Here is a 14,452-nt window from a genome sequence, read left to right as displayed (position 1 = left end):
CGAACAGCATGCCGAGAAAATGAACACCTACATCTTTCTGTGCGAGCTCAGATTTCCCTTATTTTATTATGATGATCATTTCTCACTGTGTAGGTTGATGTCAACAAAATATTTTCGCATTCGGTGGAGAAAGTTGGTGATTGAAATTTTGTGAGATTATTCTGCCACAGTGAAAAATGCATTTATTTTAAATTTTGTGAGATGATTCTGCCACAGTGAAAAATGCATTTATTTTAATGGTGTCAATACCAAATCCTGTATCATGTCCATGACATTCTCTCCTCTATTTCACAATAATACAAAACATGCTGCTTTTCGTGGAACTTTCCAATATACTCTGTTAATCCTATCTGGTGAGGATCCCAGACCACACAGCAGTACTCCAGAAGAGGGCGGGCAAGTGTAGTGTAGACAAGAGGCCAGTGTTCTGCCAATAAAACGCAGTCTTTGGTTTGCCTTTCCCACAACATTTTCTATGTGTTTCTTCCAATTTAAATTGTTTGTAATAGTAATTCCTAGGTATTTAGTTGATTTTACAGCCTTTAGATTTGACTGATTTATTGTGTAAACAAATTTTAATGGATGCCTTTTAGCACTCATATGGATATCCTCACACTTTTCATTATTTAGGATCAGTTGCAAATTTTTGCACCATGCAGATCTCTCTTCTAAATTGTTTTGCAATTTGTTTTGATATTCTAATGATTTAACTAGACAGTCATCATCTGCAAGCAACCTAAGACAGCTGCTGAGATTGTCTCCTAAATCATTGATATATAAGGAAGAGCAGAGGGCCTATAACACTACCTTGGGGAATGCCAGAAGCCTCTTCTGTTTTATTCAGTGCTTTTCCATCTGTTACTATGAATTGTGACCTCTCTGACAGGAAATCATAAATCCAGTCATATAACTAAGACAATATTCCATAAACATGCAATTTCACTACAAGCTGCTTTGTGGTACTGTGTCAAAAACCTTTTGGAAATCCAGAAATACGGAATCAATTTGGAATATCTATCAATAGCACTCAACACTTCGTGTCTGTAAAGAGCTAGTTTTGTTTCACATGAATGATGTTTTCTAAACACGTGTTGCTCTGTGTGTCAATAGACCATTCTCTTCGAGGTAATTCATAATGTTCGAACACAATATATGTTCCAAGATGCTGCTGTATATTGACATTAATGACATGGACCTTAATTTAGTGGGTTACTGCTACTACTTTTCTTGAGTATTGGTGTGACCTGTGCAACTTTCCATTCATTGGGTACAGATATTTTGTTGAGCAAGCGGTTGTATATGATTGATAAGAATGGAACTATTGCATCAGCATACTCTGAAAGGAACCTAATTGGTATATAGTATAGACTGGAAGACTTGCTTTTATTAAGTGATTTGAAGATGCTTCACTACTCCGAGGATATTTTCTTTTAAGTTACTCAAGTTGGCAGCTGTTCTTGACTCGAATTCTGGAAAATTTATTTCATCGTCTTTGATGAAAGAATTTTGAAAGGCTATGTTTAGTAACTGTGCTTTTGCAGCACTGGCGTCGATAGTATTTCCATTGCTGTAACACAGAGAAGCCTTTGACTGTGTCTTGCCGCTAGCATACTTTACATACAACCAGAATCTCTTTGGATTTTCTGCCAGGTTTCAAGATAAAATTTCACTGTGGAAACTATTATAAGCATCTCACATTGATGTCCTTGCTAAATTACAAGCTTCTGTAAAATATCACCAATCTTGGAGATTTTGCATTCATTTAAATTTGGCATGCTTTTTTCATTCTGTCTGCAACAGTGTTCTGACCCAACAGTGTTCGGGTTTCGGTTTCCTGAATCAATTTATGAACAGGTTTTTTCATTAGATCCTGGATCTCATGGAGTTTTTCATTAGCATTGCAACTTGTTTTAAAATAGCTAACAATTTTTCTGGCCTTTTCCAGCATTATGCAGAGCTCACTGTTGCTGTTCAAATAACTTTTCACAACTAAATTGATGGTGTGTGCTAAACAAGGCACATGTTGCGTATCTATGTTGCCACTGTGAATAAGTTGCACGGCTGCCGTCATGTTACTGGCGTTGTCAGTTGTGATGCTTACAACTTTGTTTTCAATGTTCCATTTTGAAATCACATTATCTAACGCCTCACTAATATTTAGCGCTGTATGCTTTTCCGGGAAACTGAATGTCTCCAGAGCTAAGGCTTTCAGGCACCAATTAGTGTTAATGAAATGACGAGTTACAGCGATATATGCCTCACTATTGAGTGAGATCCAAATATCGGTCGTTAAAGAAACACAAGTAGAGTCTTACACGGCCAAGTTTACAGCCTCTTTCTGTTTATGGTAATCGTCCTCAATCATGAGGCGCAACTTTTTTCTATTTGGTATCGAGTATTGTGGGTCCAACAGTGAAACAAAACGTCCAAAACCAGTGTCCTTGACGATTGAAAGCGGTTGAAAATCATCTGTTATCATGGCCACTAGTGCTTCATTTAGCTGTTGTTGCCATTTACTTCCCTCTATGAAGAGAAACGTAAGATTTAGATCAGTGCTCCTGCAAGGGGGTGCGTTATGGTCGACAACTAGTCCAATAAAATTACATATTGTATCGTGCAAAAGCTAGGATAGTATAGGTTTGATTTTGGGAGTATGATATCGGAGTACGATTAAAAAATCAATGTTTTTTAAGCGCGGCGGACTGCTTCGGACACTATCCGAACTTTTGCACGGAATTCACCTTTTGTACCATACGTACCTGGATATTTTGTCTGTCTCGCACTATTGGAAGAATGAGTCTCTGTATCCACGGGCGTCGCTGTTTTATTGCTCGATAAATTGTGCAGTTTAAGATGTCTAATAATGCCCATTGTATTTTTTCATACATTATGGAGATTTTTACAACAAATGTTGCAAGTGACATTATCTCCATCCTCCGTAAAGTATTGCCAGCACCATGATGTTCGTTTTTGAGTGTCCATATTGATTTGAATAACAACTTTACTCGAATGAAACCTGAGATATAATAGTTACGATCACAGCGAGCAGCGAGCGTGTCTGTCTAACAGCGGCATTCAATTCATAAAACAACAATGGCGCAGCATATGTTGTCGCAGCCAACTGGTGCGCAGCAGCACACGCCGCCGAGCCGTTTCTCGTGAGCTTCTCGAGAATTGCCCGAGAACTAGAGGCTCGAGGAATTCTCGGTGCGCTCGAGTCGCTGCGCCTCGTCATCCCATCACTGATGAGCCCTATAATGCGCCTAACATTAGAGCTCCCAACTACCAATAATCCCACCCTCTGTGATTGCCTGAATCTTGCGGACTGAGAAGTCCTCTCTGAAACAGGACAGGTGACTGCATTTGGCTGAGGGGCAGTGCCAGCGACAGACAGCAAATGGAACCTGTTTGTCAGACTGACCAGGGAGACCTTACTTGTGGCCCCTGGGAAGTCTTTTACCACCTGCCATGGCCCGAGGCAACCTCCCACTCAACTAAGGGTGAGTGGGTCAACCTCTGTGCGAGCAGTAACTGGGCAGGTCACCAATACAGGCCAATCGGCGGATTCGGACATGCTGGACATCTGTTGGATCCACTCAGCTGGCCTACAGGAGTGATGCCCATCCACTGCAGCTTCAGCTGTGTAACAGAAGCCATCACAGCCTGGAGCTGAGAGCAAAGTGTCACCAACTCTGCTTGCATCAAAATACGGCCATCGCACTCCCTATGCCTGCTAAAGACTGTGGAAAACCACACTACACAGATGAACAAGAACCATTTGACACCTGGTGCGGAATTCTACTGTAGACACTGATGAAAACATAAGAACTGTATCTAATAAATTTGTTTAATATGCAGAGAGTCAAAAACTGAGCTTTCCAGCATAAAAGAAAGCACGAGAACTGTTGCCTATTAAATATTAAAGTAACACACAGAAATTTAAGAAACTAAACTACCAAAGCACACAAATGAAACTACACAATTCGCTCCTGGTTAGGAACTTGTAAAATGTCACAAAATCAGTTACTTCCCTGTGGCTGCTAGAGTCTCAGCTGGCTGTTGCTGACTCACTGACTAGCTGACTAATGCCAACAAGGGGTCACTAGCTTTCAAAACAAATGACTATTGACACGCGCTAGGGAACTCTACTGGAGACGTGAAGAAAAATGGAAGAACTGTGTCCATTAAATTAGATTAACGCCGGGATTAGCCGAGCGGTCTAAGGCACTGCAGTCATGGACTCTGCGGCTGCTCCCAGCAGAGGTTCGAGTCCTCCCTCGGGCATGGGTGTGTGTGTTTGTCCTTAGGATAATTTAGGTTATGTAGTGTGTAAGCTTAGGGACTGATGACCTTAGCAGTTAAGTCCCATAAGATATCACATACATTTGAACAATTAGATTAACATGCAGAGATTTGAAAACTGAACTACCAGGCCACACAGGTGAGATTAAATAATTCGCTCCTGATTAGGAACTTGTAATATGTCACAAAATCAGTTTACTTTCCAATGTAAATGAAAATGCAAGAATTGTGTCTCTTAAATATTAATTGCCGGCCGGTGTGGCCAAGCGGTTAAAGGCGCGTCAGTCTGGAACCGCGCGACCGCTACGGTCACAGGTTCAAATCCTGCCTCGGGCATGGATGTGTGTGATGTCCTTAGGTTAGTTAGGTTTAAGTAGTTCTAAGTTCTAGGGGACTGATGACCTTAGATGTTAAGTCCCATAGTGCTCAGAGCCATTTGAACCATTTGAAATATTAATTTAACATGCAGAAACTCAAGAAACTAAACTACCAAAGCACACAGATGAAACTATACAATTCATTCCCAGTTAGGAACTTGTAAAACGTCACAAAATTGGATACTTCCCTGTGGCTGCTTGAGTCTCAGCCGGCTGCTGCTGACTGACCTGGTATAATAAGTCATTCAACCAAGAGACATATTTCCATTGATCCATGGTCCAATCTTGGTAATTCCATCCCCAGTTAAATGTTAACTGATGGTGTCCTTGAATCAACATGGGAGCACACAAGTGTCTGCTGCGAAGTCTCCTGTTCAACAATGCACTCTGAAAAGTGTGCTCCAAAACACTTGTGGCTGCACAAGCATTATTTCTGTCACAGTTCTCTGCCTATCCTGCTTTACAGAGCAGGCAAGCATCTGATCTCCACATTCTGTGATGAAGCATGAATGTCCAACACCTTGTCACCCACTCATGGTTTCACTACCTTCAACCACTTTCAGTAGATACCCATGATAGAAGCATGCTAACAGTTGACAAACTTGGCTGTTTTATAGAAGCTGCTGCCGGGTGCCAGGCCATAATAATCTGCCCTTTATCAAAGTCATGTCCAAGGTTTTCCCCATTTATGGCCTGCATCATTGCTAAAATTGTTCTCCTTTCGTCTCTGCTCCTCTCATATATTTTCATCACCACATCATGTGCCTGCAGCACCGATTGGCATTCAATCTCTCAGTCATCAGTGGTCATAATGTTTTGGCTCATGAATGTATATGCAGTAGCTTATTCACAGAATAACGAGTCGGTCACATACACAGAAAAAGAAAAGATATAAAAGTTGGTATTAAAACTTAAAAATTTTAAGATTTCTTTTTTTTTAAATAAATATACATTTATTAAATCTGTAAAAGCTAAAATTTCCTCTCCTAATTGCATTAGGTAGGCGGCTGGTTATTACAATAGATTAATTTACATGTCAACTATACTTTTGTTCACCAAGCAGATAAGTGAGTGGGTTTGGCTCTTTATTGCATGTGGATGCTGGTATCTCAGAAAGCCAGTCAACAAAGTTGAAAATACTGAAGGATCCGGATGTCACATTTCGATACCAAGATCCATACACGTTCACCATATTACTGTTGCTTAGTTCCACTTGTTCAAAATTTAGTCGTATAATTAATGAACTATTTTGTCTTGATGGTGAATTATTTTATAAATTCTCTGTGCTTCTCATTTTCTTTTTGTTTTCATTTTTATACTTTTGTTTTTTAGTGTTGGGCAACTCACACTTGACTGATGGGGAGGACTCTTGTGTAAGCATGCTATCCATGCTAAAGGGCTTGAAGCAGCTTAGAGAATATACAAATATGTGCACTTCAAGGTAATGTTATAAGAACTGTGTTGTAAAACTATTGTGAAGCAAGATATTTTCAGTTTATGACACACAATCTTTATTACTTCTAGCTCCAGAATTTGTTGAGGACTGCTGTGGCTCCTTCCCTTAGTAAAAATTGGCTTGTTCACATTTCTTATAAAGGGTAAATTATAGTTTGCAGTCAAAGTATTTATTGGAAAGCTTGACTTTGTATGAAATTGATATGCACTTGGAGGCCAAAAATGCCATATTTTTATAACCGGATTTTTTAAAAAATTATGTTATATTGCCGCATCTGCTCTTTTCTGTTTCTACTAGCCTATTCTATTCAGTATCCCTCAGTTTTATGAGTCCACATAATTTTTAATGTATTTCCACTGCACCACATTTCAGATGCCTTGTTTCTGAAAAGTGATACAATGGGAATATTTTATAAATTATCTGGATTCACAAAATTGAGGGGTACTGAATAGAATTGGCAAGTAGGAACAGAAAAGAGCAGATGCAATATGTGTCATAATTTTAAAAAAATGTTATTCAGTTTACCAGTGATAAAATATAGCACATTTTATTCTTAAAGTGCACATCAGTTTCACAAAGTGTCAATTGTTTCATTAAATGCTGTGACTCCAACTATAATTCACCACACACACACACACACACACACACACACAGGTGCATTGTCTGGAAAGCCGCCACTGGGAAAAGTGACGGGTTCATATCCATGGGGTCAGATAAGAAGGCTGAGGCAGGACAAGGTTCAGTGGAAGATGTCTAAGTCACCCTGAGACCAGAGTGTTCACTGGGGTTGTGGAGAATCATATGGCTGCTGAATAGGATGGTGGAGGTGGAAGTTGATTTTGATGGCTCTTTAGAAGTCCATGAGTGGAGGTCACAGTGTGCATCACAGACCCATGGCAGACAGACTGTCCCATAGATCCACACCAGGGTTCCCACTTGGAAGGTAAAGACCTTGGCAGCAGCATGCACTGGTGGTAGGCACAGTGTATATGAGAGGATGTAGTGAGGACAGGCATGCAAATGCTTCATTGGGCTGTGGCCCTTGATTGAGGTGGCCCTCTAAGTTGGTAGGAAATGACAGAGTTCGTTAGGTGGGGTGTTAGACATCACTTCCTTGCAGACCTGTGTGGAATGTGCAGATAATGTGTTCTGCATGACTTGGAGATTGCGTGAAAAGGTGCAGTGCAAAGATGTTGAAAGCGATGCGAAACTGTTCAGAGTCAAAGGAGGTAAATGTCATCATGTTGCCAAAAATCGAAGTGCTTGGTGTACCTTCAAGGGCAAAGATTTTTCCCAATGTCACAATAGTAGTGCCACTAGTGACCTGAAGCATACGGAACACAAAATGGAAGTAAGAAAATAATTACAACTGAACATGTGGAGCCAAAAAACAGTCGAGCAAGATGGCCAGAATAGTTGGTTTCATTTGAGACATGTCCCAGTCAGCAGCGTGGAGAAAGCGCAGCACTCACAGCCAACGAGAGAGAACAATCAGTAGGAGGCAGTGGTTCTCATGAAAGACCCACAACAGGCCCCTTGATTTAGGTGTAGTTGGTGCCACCTGGTCAGCAGAACAAAATTAGGCCTGGGAGGTGTGTCCAGCCACCTGTGTTGTGCAAGGTGACCATTTGAAAGATGCATCTTGGTGTTGTAATGGGTAAGAGAGTTCTAGTAGGTTTGCAGTGAATTAAGTGCAATTAGTTGTTCTTACTCAGAAACACTTGTAAGTCTTTTATATTTATGGGACAACTACATTTAATCAGTCATCACAACATAATCCCACATTGGTCCCACTCAATTTGCCAAGGGTTTGAACTCTAACGGAAGATTGTATAAAGTATTTAACACTAGTGTATAAGACTCGGGACAACCTGGCGATCCAGGAAAAAGCTGTGATTTTTCGTTGTTTTAGTTTTCACTTAAATTTTTGTAATTTTTACTGGTAATGAACGAATATCGTTGATATAAACAGCCTTGGATGCAGTAATAAGTTACTCGGGATATGCGTAACCATGAAATCGTTTTCGAGTGAAGTGTTAATTTTGGGATGACGTTAATGATCTATCTTTAGTTTGCGTATGTCGTATTTTCACGCGCCGCTACAGGACAGACATTCTACCATTATTAGCGTGGCATTTGATGAACATTATCATCAAATTATGGGGAGCATTCACTTAAACATTTAATTTGAACAGTTATAGTTGCATCAGCGCATTAGACTCTCAACTGCTCTGGTAGTTGGATTGTGTGGATTCTTTTTAGTCTGTGACTTTCAGAATATAGTGAACATTTTAGAGAGAATGGTTTTTGATTATGAATCCCAGACAATCTCCTAATTCCTCAGAGCTATAAGCTGTAGCTATAAATGTATTTCTCAGATGAAGTGGGCACTAGGAATTCTAATTACAGGCTTCACGTTTTGCTAATCACTTTCTGGTTGCTAATATTGTAGGTAGAGAGCCAGTGTTGAGAATGGCAAACAACAGCATTAAATAAATAATAGGAAAATTAACAATTATTCCACCCGCCGCCCCACAGGAGCTATATGAGCTGAGCTGAATAAAACTGAACCAGTCCATGCCAACTGCTGCTTGTTTATGTGATTGATTTGGATTGCAAATGTTCAGCGCTGTTATAATTACCAACGAAATCCATAGATTCAGACTACCAGAGCGGAAATAAATGACTTAACAGGTAAGAAAGATTATGTATTATCTTCGCGGTGTACCCAAGAAAATGAAATTCTGACAGAAAATGTTTGGCCAGATCGCTACACTAGACAGGGCCAGTTGTAGTCCCCGGCTAGCTGCCACTTAAGTTCCATTCTGGGAGTAGTGCGGAAACGTATTGTACAAACACATAATCACGCCTAACCGGAGAATAATCACTGGATAACTAAACCGTTGTTATTATGGCAAGGTTAGCAAAGTTAACTGGAGAATGAGTTTCGACAGTGGTAGGAATAGTTACAGAATTAGTGATAACAAGATTGCTTGTTAAAACAAGGAAGGAGAAGAAACGGAGACATCACACAAATTATGGAAGAATATAACGACTCCGAATTTATACAGAAATTTCGTTCTACTTTTTGGTCTCGTGCATGAGAAACTGGAGCATATGAATGAGATGTGAAACTGTTTCCTAACCTAAAGCTTTTTGATTGTAGCAGGCCAAATGGGTATTTCATATTGGTACTTTGTGAATTATATTGTTGTACTATAAAAATGATCATTATTGCCAAAACAGTCTCGCTTATTTGATGTGTGTTACAATTGCTGCAATATTAGAAAGGCCTATTTTGTTTTATCCTGCACACAGTGACAAAGTAGACGTAATCAGATCGAGAAACCACAACAGTCTTGTGTCCTATGTGTATTAACAGCTTTTTCAGTATTAGACGACGAAATTTTGATTTTTCATGTAGCAAAACGTTTTACGAGCTTTGATGAGGTAATAGTTCTTTCGCAGAAAGGAAAGCACGCCATGTAAAGTTGTAGCAAGATCAGAGAAAAAAATAGCTAGGACCTAAGGATTGAAGAAATGTGTATTGTCCTCCCTGTCTCTTGTCTTTACTGGTTTTAGGTATCCTACATTTAATTTTATGTCACACAGAAGAGCAAGCTATTAGCTAATAGGCAATAATGAGTTCAGGTTTTCTGAAGAGTTTTTGTTCTCCCGGTTACAAATAATGCCATCCAGTATCAATTGCAATTTTTTATATCTGTTTTATTTTTAAAAGGGGCAAGATGTCAAACTGGCCGACTGGGATCAGAAGAGGCACTACAGGACATTTTAATTTCCACTGTCCTGAAATAGTTTGATGGCATCCATTACAAAATATACACATCTGAGTTCCACAAAGCGAAATACAGTGACGTGCGGTATAAGAATGTTGTTTGAAGAGGCGTGGCACTGCAGTTCGGCACACTTAAGACCAAATAACATGTCTTAATTTCCTCAAAGATATATGTTTTATGTATCAGACTCTTCACAAAGATGTGCGCTACAAAATTAACTTATGTTTGAAAAGTCTTTTTTTTTCCATTTTTGATGTTCTGATGTGGAGAGCAGTCTGAGTTGTAGTGGGGGAGGAGGGGGGGGGGAGGGTTAGTCTCCACATGACCCGTGTTTACATTTAGTGATTTTTCTGTTTCCTGTTCCTTTACTGCTCTCATGTCAAATGAAAACAAGATGGATTTCTGTGGCTGGAAGCTATCAAGCGAATTAAAATACATTCACATACTTCCGGAAGGCTAAAATATGTAACTAGTATCAGATTTGATTTTATTTCCACCTTTCAGGCAGTCAAACATTAATCGCCTTGCAGGCAGAACAATAAAGTTATTTTTGTCGGTTTGCTAAAGAAATTTGGCTTTTAAGCCTTCCTGCTGAGGCAGTAAATTTATTTGAAACGAAGTGTTTAATTCCATATTGTTGGCTAGTTTCAACTGTTCGCCGCATTTCACTGGCACGTTTTCATCTTCTAGCACATATGGCATTATGCCATAATAAAGAACCAAACATGAGATAATACAGTATTGGTAATCCAAGAAAAATTACGTCCTGAAAATCACACCGAAAAGCTTAATATCAGGTCGGGGCCTACGTCATTGAGAATCTGGATATACGAATGTGTGCTTTAAGGTGAACTATGCATTTTAGTATGGTTCACGAAATTCCGATGCTCGTGGAGTATCCTCTGATGTCTTGTTTCTTTTATGACATAATGTAAGTAAGATCTTACAATGTTTCATACGTACGAACATACGAGCTTCCTACGTCACTGTAGCTGCGCAAGCTATCTGGTTACTGCTGAAATGAATCTAACAGGTTGCGGGAAAATATTGTGAATTGTGGTTCTAAAAGTGTTATTTTCGAAGTAAATTTCCTTTTACGCAAGTTGAACTATGTGCAAGAATGTACGATGAATTTCTTAAATCACAGAGCGTTTGTTCTCATTTAAAAATCAGCCCTTTGATGACGAGCCATTTAGAAGAATTTCAAGCCCAGAAGAAGAATTTCAAGCCCAGAAGATCATAGATTTATGTCGGTATTAAAAATTTTACTGGCGTATTTAAGTGATGTATCGTAAAGTGTAACATGCGCTAAACAGATCAACATTATATGTGAAAGCTTAGCTTCTCTTGTAGCTTATTAACCTTCGAGACACTTATTATATGCGAAAGCTTTGCTTTTCTTGAAGCAATGCTATGTATATTAACTTAAACCATTAACTTTTCCTGTTGGTGGAATTCGAATTTATACTTTCGTAGTACGCAAAACTTGTCCCCCCCCCCCGAGTTTCTTTCTCTAAAGTGCCGACAAATTCTATGCTGCTATTTAAAACCATTTCCATTCAAAGGATTGATAAGTTTTACTGTTCCGACGGAAAGTGTACTGTCACTTAACACGGAAAAAGTGTATTTTCACCCGGGAGAAAATGTATTTTTAACCGGGAGATCTGTGAAAAATCCAGGATTTTTTTTCCTTGTCCACGTATACACGCTGACTAGCTTAACACAGAAAATGACCTCAGATCATACATAACTCGGAAATCTGTGATACATTAACATTAATCCCAGATTATGTCACCATGAAGTAGATCAACTTGGACTTCCAAAATTCACAGATCAGAGTCAGCTTTAAATGTAATCATCAGTTGACAGAATAGTGAAATTATAAAGCAATATTTTTGTTTTGTGCAAATTCAAATGTAAATGCTAAGGAAGTTGTTATTAACACATAAACATGTGATTATGCCACTATCACAGAGCTAAAATTTGAAATATTTTTTTAAGGGTACTGTTAAGGAAATTATCAGCTGCTACAGATGTAATGAATGCAGATAGAAATAACAGTTCTTAAAGATTTCTTGTAATTTATGTGATTAATTTAAAGGCACTTTGTAGCATTGAACTGTGTTAACTGTGAATATACATAAACAACCGAAACACACACACACTCACACACACACACACACACACACACACACACACACACACACACACACACACCTGCATCCCTTAATGGTGCTGGATAGACTGATGGTGCCAACAATCCCATTTTGCAACAGACGGACTGGTGGTTGTGTTGGGGGTAGTGTCAGGTGGAGTGATTAGAGGGACACAGAATTGGGAGGCAAGGGAATGGGAGGGGGTGGGTTGCTAGCATCTCATAAGGAGGCCAGTTTCCCAGCTAGGAACACAGGAGGGGAGGGGTGGCAGTTAAATGGGCTGGCACAATTGTAGCAGCCAGCGGGAAGCGGCACATACTGAAGGCAATATGGGGACATGAATTGGAATATGGGGACATGAATTGGAAGGAGTGACAAGACAGAAGAAGAGGAAACTGTTGGGTGGAGCGTGCGGAAGTGGTAGATTATGTGAGATTGAGGCCAGGATGATTATGGAGACAGACGATGTGTTGTAAAGATAACTCTTGTCTGCATAGTTCACAGAAGTGGGTGGTGGAGGGAAGAATCCAGATGGCTTGGGTTGTGAAATAGCTATTGAAATTGAGCATGTTGCGCACAGCTGTATGTTGTGCCACTGAATATTCTTGACAACAGTTTGGCAGTAGCTATTTGTCATGGATACATAGCCGGTTAGTTATGAGGCCTTCAGCATACTGGGTGACAAAGAAGTGTTTCCACTGTAGGGACTAGGAGAAGCAGAGTAGGTCTTTGATAAGTTCAACATGGTTGTATTTTAGGGTAGGGCTGAAGTTTAGGCCTTTGGATAGGACTGAAGCTTCTGTGGGACTGAGGTTTTTGGTGGAGAGGTTAACAGCAGTGTTTTGGGTTTGCTTGGGGTTCTGAGTTTTGTGGAGTGTTGGGAGGGAGTTTTGGAGGATGTGGTAAATTGAAGAGGTCAGCTAGGCAGGGTCTGAGCGCTATGAGGGGTTGACAAGGAGGTTCACTGTGAGAAGGGTGAGTGTACCCCAAGGCAGGAGTAGATGTCAACAGGTTGGATAGTTCATGGTGGTTGTGTCTGGAATGCTCCTCAGTGTGTTGAGGTGCAAAGGTTTCTAGTTCAGAGACATTGTGTGAGTAGTGCAGAACAACAGTATCTTGCAGAGGGGATGAAGGTATTTCTGGGAAGTCTGCAATGGAAATGTGTTTTTGCAGTATCAGGTTCTTGAGGGATAGCAACTGGCAGAATCCAAAAGGTGAAGCTCGTTGTGAAAGGAGGGGTGGGATCCAGCAAAAGAGATTTTTATGGTTAGGCAATTTGTGGGGGGGAGAGGGATTCCATGGGTTAGACAGCATTTAAGGAACGGGTTCTGGGGCAGGGTTTTAGCCAAGGGAAGAGATATTTTTTGGAGGGATAACGATAGCAAACAAATGGGGAAGTGAAAATGTTAGGTGGTTATAAGGAGAACTAGATATTATAGTGTGAGTTCATTGCATGAAGAGGGTGAAAGAGATTGTGCTGGGAGCAAATAGTATGGTTTTATGATGTGGCAATTTTTAAATAGTGTGTAACTTATCATCACATGCAGGCTGAAAAAAGGAAACACGCAAAGTTCTGATAGGAGGTATGTGTCAGGAGAGATGGGTGGATTCAGTGGTTAAATGTAGTGGTTGGTTGCTGGAACTGTGATTCAGTGGATGAGCGTTACGTAGAACACGTGCAATGCAGTCGTAACTGCAGCGACTAGTGCTACAAGGTGTCACAAAAGTTGTGTGCAACCATATCGGTTGGCACAGGTGAAGCATGTGCATAACAACGGTGTGTGGGAAAACACAGGAAAAGATGCTGACAGACAATACAGACTGTCAAACAAGACGTAGATTACAGATAGTAACAAAAGAGGCACGATACAAAGTTTGGGAGGAAGAGAGCCACTAGGCAGGATGAATGTTGTAGGAAAGTTCATGTAGAATGTAAATACCACTCACTGAAAAGCAGAAGCATTGAATTATCTGTAGGTACACACAAAAGAAGCAAAACTTCTGGCATTTGGAATTATCGTTTGATGAACTAGAGTAAAATACACAAATACTCATACACAAGCATACACATACCTATGTCCCTACATGGTGTCAGCTAGACTGACAGCACCAATGCTATTTTGTGGCAGGTCAACTGGTTGTGGTAAGGGTAGTGTTAGGTGGGATGGGTAAAGGGAGAGGGAAGTGTGAAGCAGTGTAGGGACTGGGATGGGTGGCAAGCAGCTCAGAGGGAGGCCAGTTTGCCAGCTAGGAATGTGGGCAGGAGGGGAGGGGTAGCAGGTATATGGGCTGGCACGATTATAGGAACCAGTGGGAAGCGACACATGCTGAAGGCAGTGTAGTGATGTGAAGTGGAAGCTGACA

General features: G+C 40.3%; 1 protein-coding gene across 3 annotated transcripts in view; it reads left to right on the top strand.

Moving 5' to 3' along the window:
* Positions 1 to 14,452, top strand: part of LOC126456889 (RNA-binding protein lark) — a 126,769-nt gene that overhangs the window by 101,443 nt on the left and 10,874 nt on the right. For 2 of the 3 annotated variants that reach the window (XM_050092721.1, XM_050092719.1), the window contains exon 10: positions 6,012 to 6,120. The exons of the other annotated variant lie outside the window; for it this stretch is intronic. The gene's annotated coding sequence lies outside the window, so the exon portion shown is untranslated. The remainder of the gene's footprint in view (positions 1 to 6,011; positions 6,121 to 14,452) is intronic. 3 annotated transcript variants of the gene reach the window in all.

This window comes from Schistocerca serialis, chromosome 2 (genome assembly GCF_023864345.2).
Source record: "Schistocerca serialis cubense isolate TAMUIC-IGC-003099 chromosome 2, iqSchSeri2.2, whole genome shotgun sequence".
Classification (NCBI taxonomy): domain Eukaryota; kingdom Metazoa; phylum Arthropoda; class Insecta; order Orthoptera; family Acrididae; genus Schistocerca; species Schistocerca serialis.
This window is presented reverse-complemented; position numbering and strand designations above follow the sequence as displayed.